Source organism: Carcharhinus amblyrhynchos, chromosome 15, assembly GCF_965287045.1.
Source record: "Carcharhinus amblyrhynchos chromosome 15, sCarAmb.v2.hapA, whole genome shotgun sequence".
NCBI classification, from domain to species: domain Eukaryota; kingdom Metazoa; phylum Chordata; class Chondrichthyes; order Carcharhiniformes; family Carcharhinidae; genus Carcharhinus; species Carcharhinus amblyrhynchos.
In genome coordinates, this window is record NC_137338.1 from 27,969,949 (window position 1) to 27,979,489 (window position 9,541).

Here is a 9,541-nt window from a genome sequence, read left to right on the forward strand (position 1 = left end):
CCGGCTGCCATCCACGACTGTCCGAAGCGTTTATTCCGACTCTTCCTCCATTTTACAGGAATGAGTTGTGCCTTTGATTTTCGAGGATCCGTGTTATTGTTTGGCTTCCCTGGCCAGGGGGAGGGTCTCACGTTTCCTCAGCAACTGGAAAGCGAGAAATCAACGTCGTCCTGCCCCCACCCCAACTGCGAAATTTGTACTCCCATTTGTGGAAAACGCGGGGCTTTATTCCCCATCGCCCAGTGAATCTACTGAAAGTCATTTTGCCCTCCCTCCTTGGGTGGCAATAATTTTCATTTGGAGCGCATACAGCTTTGCCCAGAAATCTACTTAAAAATCCTTTCTGACTTTCATTTTGCTAAAGCCGAAAATAAGTCAAGGATTTAACCGAAGGGAAGAACCGAATGGTTCACTTTTACATTTGTAGGAATGTTAGAACTGGAATAGGTCATTAAGCCTCTTTTGCCAGTCAGGCAAATAGTGGCAGATTTGTCTATTTTACCCATATTTTCTCCACATTTCTTTATGCCCCCTATCTGAAAATCATCCTCTGATGAAAATTGTGGTCAACAGCAGCCACAGCCTTGACTCTTGAAATCTATTTTTTTAGTGTGGATATCCATTCCCATTCCCACAAGTTTGAAGCTTTCCCACCGTTCTATTTGCCCTTTCTTCAAGCACTCTGGTTGCTCTCTTGTTTAGGTGATGACTGTCATGCCTATATAGACCTTTCTGGTTCCAGACGGCATCCTGGTGTCCCAGGATTCTAGAACTGTCCATTTTGCATGATGCTTCCAGCCAAAGTGTTAGAAGTTCTTTCTTTCTCATCCAGTAGAGAACTTGGGATTTGAACCACAATTACTTCCCTAGGTTCTGCTTCTTAATTTGGAACTGAATTCTTTGCAGTTTCCTGATAGGTCCTTAAATCTACTCCTAGCCATGCTATTGATCCCCATTGTGAAGTATGATGCTGGTTGCTCACTGCTTTCCAGGAGCTTTTGATCTGTCTCTGTTATGCTTATGTCTCTGACACCTGAGAAGTGTCATGCAATTTCAAACTATAGATCAAGGCTATAAAAATATTTGATCTTGAACCCCTCACCCTAGAATCCCACACAACCATTCCTTTCCTGTTCTTAATATCTGCACTACTCATTGCGCACTGTGGTGAAATTACTCATGGTTGCCGTCTTTATGAACATTGGGATTGTTAAATGCAAAGATAACAAGGTATGTCTAGTTCACCTCGTGCTCTCCTGGTCATTGCATAATGCAAAGAAAAATTTTTTTTTTAGCCTTTTTATCCACATCACTGGTACCTAAACAGCTATGCCTATTTGACAATTTCAGCTCAGCAGATGATCCCCTTTCTACCCTCATCTGTGGCTTCTTAACCTAACTGCTGATGGTCACTCAGTCTCCTGTGAATGCTTCACTACTAGCAACCTGTGAGGTGACAACCTTCTGGAATGCCTGCTCCAGAAAGCCTTCTCCCTGCCAAATGTTACTGTGTGTCCGGTTGCCCCTCGAGGCCTGGATTGTGGTTAGCTACCTTGGATTTGTATTGTTTTTCCATTGCAAGATGAAGCAGTATCATTATTTCTGATGAATAAACTAGCAAAATAAACTTTAAAAAAAAGGTCAATTGCAAGTTATGTTTATAATCTCATGGTTAAAGCAGGTGTTGGGTGCTCCATCCAATTAAGATGGTATGTGAGCCATATCCTCCTGTTGTATCTTCTGGATTTCTGTTGCCAGGAGCAGTTCGGACTGGGAATAAGTGTGACGAATGCTTCAGTTCATTTGAGAGACGGCAGGCCCAAGTCACGATACGAAGAAAGGACCTGTGGGAATTTTTCACATTCCTCATGAATATGTGGTCCAGGCAGTGACAGAGGACTGTTAAGATTTTGGAGCTTTTATTTTTAAACATGGAGAAATGCTAAATGAAGTACGGTAATCAACTTGAAACTTTTTTGTTTGATTTTTAAATACAAATTTGTAGCTCTAGTTTGACCTAACAGCCTGTTATGTTCTTTATGTAAGTCAGATAAAGATGAACTTATGTACAACTACCAATGCACATCTGAACTGTTCTTGTATGTCAGCAAGAGATTTTGCATATTTTCTTCATAAGATTGAGTTTTGGTTCTTGGAAAATTCTTGATGCTTATGAAAGACAAGCTTTTGCTTTGAACGTGATTAAAAGTTATTGGGACAAAGATCAATCAAAAATGGTGGCCTCCTATTTCTGAAACACACGTTAACTGAAGGCACTCAATGCTGTAAACACAAACGTCAATTTGTATATGTGTGTCTGTCTGTGTTCAGTCGAAGGGTATTGTATCCCCCTCCCCAAAAACTGGCACATTTCTTTATACTTTCATGTCTGTGCTTCCCCTTTGCAAATGAGATGACATGTTATTTACATTACAACAGTGCATATACTTTCTTAAAAAAAGTATCTGTCTAAATTAATTTGGGAACATTCCAAGGTGGTGAAAAGTGCTGTATAAAACGTAAAGGCTTTAATTCCCCCTTTCCAGTCTTTTAAATTGACCAGATAGCACTAACCATTTTCTTTCTTCATTGTAATAAATTATAAAGTTGCTCTTGCAGCACGTTAAACACTTCATTAAATGAAATGAAGTTTCACTGCTTGCATACTTAAGCAAGAAGCTTGATTACTGCAACTTGATGAAATGTTGACCATTAATCTGTGAATTTTTCCAGTTATTGATTTTTTTTTTTAAAAATTCTGTTTCTCAGCTTTCTTTCGCCTTATTTTCCTGGCTGTGAACGCTTGTCAATTGGGTCAGTTGTCCCTACTGTCCCTTCACAGCTATGTTTCTTTCCCTCTGAGGATGCTCTTTATTTCCAGATGCCCATTTATTTTCAAGCTTGAGCCAATTGTTTTCTTGTGGTCCAAATGCCTTTGCTACATTCAAACTAGTGAATAGGATCTTGATTGCGGGATGGTCTTCTGATTCTGTGCAGTGCACTGACCACAAATTATAAATGTGTAGACCTTGGCTCTGAACACTGCAATATTCCAACCCTCAATACTTACTCTAGGCTGATACATTATCTGCCACTTGGCCATTGTTTCTCATTTAAACTGGTCATTGCTGTAGCTTGCAACCAGTGTGCCTAAAATAAGCCATGGGGTTTTACTATGTTTACATAAGTAGTAGTTTTGAACATGGAAAGGGTGGCCTGCAAATTGTATGATCAAGTCTACCTGTTATTAGTTATGTACAGAATTAGTATAAACATAGTTTAAGTATTGGCAGTATTGTAAAATGCAATACTTAATACATAAATAATGTCAATTCTAAGGGCTTATCTTTGTAGCTCAAATGCTGTTTTTACTTAAAGCCCAGCTTTTAAAAATTTGCAGTAGTTCAAGTTTATTGTATGATTAAACATAAGGTGATAATCTGATCCAGTCAAAGCCTTTTGGCAAATTTTTGTAATGATCCTGCAACAAATCCCAAACTATTGGATTTAATTTGAATCAAAATGCAGCAAAGTTCAAGTTCAGTTACAGTAAATAGTCAGCTCAGCTTCAAATTGCTACACTGTCGACATTGATTCAAAGAGTGATTAATTCAAAACTCTCTAATCAAAAGTATGTGCTACATGCTGTACTTTAGGTTGTGTGCCTGACTGAATGAAACTGACTGCATTCTTTGCAAAAAAAAGTTGTGATCCTGAGATTGACCCATTTTCCGTAGCTGAACTGCAGTGCTCACTTTTCAAAACTGCTGGTAACTAAGATGGTGAGTTTTTTTTAAACAGAGGTACCAATTTTCTATTGATCTGTGAAATGTATTCTACCGAATCTTAAAGGCTGAGCAAGGAAAGATATTGCTTTGATTCTCTAAACACAAATAGTATAGTTCTCATGGTAATGCTGTTCCATTGGTAAGTGAATTTCACTAGCAACCAAGTTTGTTCGATCAAGTTTCTTTGGCATCTGCAATTGTATCTCCAAACAATCATTTTTATATTTCTTCAAAACATAATACAGTTGATGTATACATATATAAAATCTTTAATTGTTTTGAATGCTTGTTTATGATGTTTGTACAAAATAAGATTATAATTTTAAAAATTGTGATGCTTGACAATGCTAGAATCTGTCCTTTTAGTAGGAAACAGAGTTGGCCTGTGCTTTCCTGAGCGATTTGGGGCTGGTAAGTGACACATGGAAAAGTTACAACCCAGGTTGTTGCTTTTAGTGATCTTCGGAAATGTTGATTTACAGAAGTACAAGTTTGGGTACAACAGAGTAAGCATCTGTTTGTGATCGTTCCTATGGTTGTTTTCATCACTGGAAGATGAATGTTTATTTTCTTTTGAAACCACTGAGGTCTAAGTACTTAATAGAGATGGCAATTAGTTACATGCTATCATGGAATCTAGTCTAAATTAGGATCTTTGGAATTTTCCATCATTTTGAGGAAAGGTGGGCAGAAACTTTGAACATCTGGCTTTATGGCAAATGCTTTTATTACAGCCCTAACATCTAGTTCAGTTAACTTAAGAACTAAGGCTGAGGTCAGCAGTAAAGCCTACGGAAGGATGGAACTGATATTGCAGCACATAAGATTGAGAACCCATCAGGTTAAAGTAAATCAAGCCAGAATGCTGCTTTGAATTTAGGTTTCCATTGAAATTTGCAAAACTGTGATAGTTGTCATGGGAATTGGGGGTTATTGAATCAAGGTGGAACAGATTAATGTACAACTGAATCATGATTTAATTGAATGGCAGAACAGACTCGGATGCTGAATGTTTAATCCCATTTCTATGTTCTATTTTATCTCACTATCTGATTTGATTTATTACTGTCGCATGTATTAGCATACAGTGAAATGTATTGTTCCTTGTATGCTGTACAGACAGAACATACTGTTCACAGAGAAGGAAACGAGAGTACAGAATATAGTGTTGCAGTCATAGCTAGGGTATAGAGAAAGATCAACTTAATGCAAGGTAGGTCCATTCAAAAGCCTGACGGCAGCAGCGAAGAAGCTGTTCTTGAGTGGGTAGGTACGTGACCTCAGACTTTTGTATCCTTTTCCCAATGGAAAAAGGTGGAAGAGAGAATGTCCGGGGTGCATGGGGCCCTTAATTATGCTGGCTGTTTTGTCACGGTAGCAGGACGTTTAGACAGAGTAAATGGATAGGAGGCTGGTTTGCGTGATGGATTGGGCTACATTCACAACCTTTTGTAGTTCCTTGCCGTCTTGGGCAGAGCACGATCCATACCAAGCTGTGGTACAACTTGAGAGAATGCTTTCTATGGCACAGCTGTAAAGGTTGGTGAGGGTTGTAGCTGACGTGCCAAATTTCCCTAGTTTTATGAGAAAGTATAGGCGTTGGTGGGCTTTCTTAACTATAATTCAACATGGAGAGGGACCAGGACAGGTTGTTGGTGATCTGGACACCTAAAAACTTGAAGCTCTCAACCCTTTCTACTTCATCCCTGTTGAGTGTAATGTAGTCTGTAATGGGTGTGCAATTTTAGATCTGAAGCAGGTATTTCGAGAAGACAGACAATCAGATCCAGTCATCAGATGTATTAAAATAACGTTTAAAACAATATCCTTTGGAAGAGCGATTTAAGTTTTGTTGAAACAAACAGTGACAAGGTACATCACGTTTTAACATTATCTAGATTCTAGCGCTAGTAGATTTTCATACTAAGTGGGGGAAAAACTGCAATGCTCAAAATTTGGACTTTGTAGTAATGTGTGGTTTTTAATTTTGCTCTATATATTTTAAAAATAGATCTTGAATTCTTGGGAGCCAAGTAAGTAGTAAGTTTGTTACCTTTATCTGATTACTGATCATAAATTGGGTGGTGGCAAGGTTACAAGAATTTTCAACGGCTTTGGATTAGGGAAGATCAAACAAAGTTCCTGCTCTTGACTTTGTCAGCCTATAACGTAATTTCCTGGATCAGGTTGCTAACTATAGTGGAATTGTTCTGGAGAGTTCTGTGAAATGACTGGCTTAATGAGGAAGGATTCCATGACACGGCTGATCATCCATTAAAAGAAAACTTTAATATGTAAGATGAATTTAATATTCTGTTCCCATTTTTTTAAAAAATGAATAATTTGAACAAAACTATATATACTCCATATTTTCTCAGAAATGCAGACTGGAACATAATGCCAAATTCAAAACATCCTCGAACAAACAAACAGGCCATTTAGTCCATTGAGCTATTACCAACTCTTCAAAAGACCAACTGCTTGCTCCTCTTTCTCCCTGTCTCCCCCACCCACTCCTTCTCGGCCCTACAGGTATTTTGTTTTCATGATTGAATCTTTTTGCACCACTTTTTCAGACTGCACTCCAAACATCACAACTCGCTGTGTAAGAACAAAATCTTCTCACCTCCCAGTTTCTTTTGCCAAATAACCATCCTCTGGTTAACAGCCAACCTACCAACAGAAATGGTTTTACTTATTAACTCTTTCACATCACTTAATTTTGAGCACCTTTAATAAAACTAATCTCCATTGACACACTCTGCCTTAGATGGAACAATACCAAGATTTCTAGTCTTTCCAAATTAGACTTTTAAAAAACTGAATGTTATTTCAAGTCCAGTTTAAATAATCTCTTCACATGGCATCACTTTAATACTGTTTCCCAATTACGATATGTTGGGCAAACAAAAAGTAACGCTGGTATGATAGGAATGAAAATGACCCAGGGAGACCTGTTCTTTATAAGATCGCAGTACATTTGATGCTCTCAATGTTGAGATGAAGAAGCAACAATAGAGTCATAAAATGGTTACAGTACAGAAGGAGGCCATTTGGCCTGTAATGTCCATACTGACTCCCTGCAGAAGCAACAACAGTTGATTCACAGCCCTGCCATTTCCCTGTAACCCCCTTCAAATAATCTAATTCTCTTTGGAAAGCCACGTTTGAGTTATTGCCACTAAAGTCCTAGGCAGCACATTGCTAGTAAGAATGTTCTTCCCATGTTTCTGTTGATTCTTTTTGCCATTCACCTGAAAAGTGTGTTTGCTGGTTCTCGACCCATCTGCCAATGGAAGCAGTTTTCTTGCTCTGAATTGATTTCCCCATGATTTTTGATACCTCTATCAAATCTCCTCTTAACTTTCTCTTTTCTGAGAACAGCCTCAACTTCTCTAAAGCTTGGTTTATTTTTAGTGTACTTGCTCACCTGTGGTGCAACATCTGTTGATGGGTGTGTTGTACTTGGAAATGTTTCTGATCCATACAGCACCTAGACACTTACCTTCCAAGTAAAGGCCTTTCTATTCTTCCTACTGAAATGTTTATCTGCGTTGAACTTTATTTGCCCATTCTACTGGTTTATTAGTATTTTGTAATTATTGCGGTCTTCAGTATTGACAGTGCTCTGTTTTGCTTTTTGATTTCATAGTTCTCCTTTGCTTCTGCCTTCTCTCCATCGTGCACTTCTCTACATACTTAATATTTTACTATTTTCTGATCCTTGGTTGTTCCCTTTTATTCATCCATGGAGTCTCACTAGTGTTTAGGTCCTTTCCTTTTAGTAGAATGTACTTTTCCTGCACTCAGAACACTTTCAGATGTTTCCCATTGTTCTCCCAAAATTATTGTCCATTTAGTCCAGTTCTGTTCTTTGTCAAAAATGATCTTTTCTCTCCAATCTATCAACCTGTTTTTCATCATACTTGTGTCCTTCTCTATTATTATCTTAAAAGCTTCTATGATCAGTATTGCCCAGATGTCCCCCCACATTTGCTTCTCTTACCTGCTCTAGTTCATTCCCCACTAATAGACTTAATAGTAAATCTTCTCGCATTGGGATTTTTAAATATTGGGACAGAAAGCAGTACTGTGCACGCTGAATTCTCTCATGGAAGAGGTTGGGGTGGCTGAAATTCTCCATGACAGTTCTGTTTTTCACTCCTCTGCTCCTTAATTTGTGTTTTTTCTTCCTGCACTTTCCTTCCAGTATTTGTAGAAGATTCCTCATCAGTGTGATTCATCCTTTATTATCTTTTATATGTATTCTATCTTACTGAAAGCTGTGTTCCTTTTTCTATTGCTACTGTTGGCTCCAGTAAGTGTAGCTTCTCCTGTTGCCCTTTTCCTCCTCTATCATTTCTAATGTTCTTTAGGGAAGGAAATCTGCCATCCCCACCTGGTTTGGCCTACATATGGCTGATTTGCAACTGCTCTTGGGCAACTAAGGATGAGCAATAAATGCTGGCCAGCCAGCGATGCCTGTTCCAACGAATGAATAAAAATTGTTATACCACAATGTTTATTTCCCAGTCCTAACTTTCTGTAACCTTTTTCATATCACTAGGTGTGCACAAATAATGTTCTTGTGTCCCTGTCCTAAATCCCTAAGCAAAGTGGAGTAAATTCAACTCTGTCACATTTTGTGGCTTGTCTCCAGTAGCACCTATCATCCCATTAAAATCATACCACCAGTTCTGCTGCTCATCTGGGTAGGCTGTTTAACATGTTAACTACTCTGAGGAACTTGTATTTTAATTTTTTGTCAATTAACTTTAAATCTATGCATCTATATCTTGGGCCCTGAGTTTTCTATTTTCATGAAAATCTTTAATACCCCTAAATATATTAACTACAACGTAACAATAGATAGGGTTCATAGCTCAGCTACTAAGACCAGAAGGAGAGAGAAATTTCAACTAATGAAAAGTAGATTCAAAAGGGATGCATTGGCAAAACAAAACTTTACTGTATTACCTTGGGGACAATCTACCTGGAGTGATAATTGAATTGATGCTGGGGGTGTTTGAAAAGGCAATTGAATGCAAGACTAAGTACTAGAAGAATTAACTTTGGACTTCGTGCTCTATTCTTCCAACAACCTTTCCTTGGGTAGTTCAGATAATCATAGAAGGCAATGTACCTTGAGTGCTATATATAGTGAAATTTACCCTTTGAGGATAAATGACTGTGCTATGATTTGAACTCATTCAATGTGCTTCTGTTCCCAGAAAAACATTTTTAATTTTCTCATTTTATTGATTGTGCCATGTTTTTAGCCTATCACCATTTCCTAGTTCAGTTGTCAGATTTGATTGTTTTGAATAATGGACACCTCAATAGCTTTTTGTTAGCACTGTTAAGCATTTTGCTAAATAATATGCTTTGAAGTGTGAATCTCTATGCTTTTAAGCAAATATAATGTACAGTAAGTGTGTTTAATGAATTTGTGACTTGAATGTGTGTTGTATGCTTTTGACAACTGGTCTTAGTGCCACAGCTATGTGATGCATAAGATGTGTCACCTTTTTCTAATCTTGTGATTTGTTTTCTTACAGTGAATTGTTATGGAGCTCTGCTCTAGAGCTATTTTGGGCTTATAAATCCATGATTTTGAGTGAGGCAAATTAGCACTCAAGTTCTTTGCTTAACAACAGTTTTTATTCAGTGCTTTTATAAATCCACTTATGTACGTTATGACAACTTTGTGCATGTACACCCGTTTGTACAATTGGTTTTATACCTTTGGTTTA

At 38.0% G+C, this 9,541-nt stretch overlaps 1 protein-coding gene across 12 annotated transcripts in view; it reads left to right on the plus strand.

Moving 5' to 3' along the window:
- The window catches only part of LOC145353186 (sodium/myo-inositol cotransporter-like), a 28,421-nt gene that overhangs the window by 797 nt on the left and 18,083 nt on the right, over positions 1 to 9,541 (plus strand). For 9 of the 12 annotated variants that reach the window (XR_013888663.1, XR_013888661.1, XR_013888660.1 and 6 more), the window contains exons 2-3: positions 1,351 to 1,951; positions 3,657 to 3,782. The gene's annotated coding sequence lies outside the window, so the exon portion shown is untranslated. Of the gene's footprint in view, positions 1 to 1,350; positions 1,952 to 3,656; positions 3,783 to 4,000; positions 4,200 to 9,541 lie in introns of those variants that run through there. The other 3 variants (XM_080203667.1, XM_080203666.1, XM_080203668.1) reach the window with 3 other exon arrangements.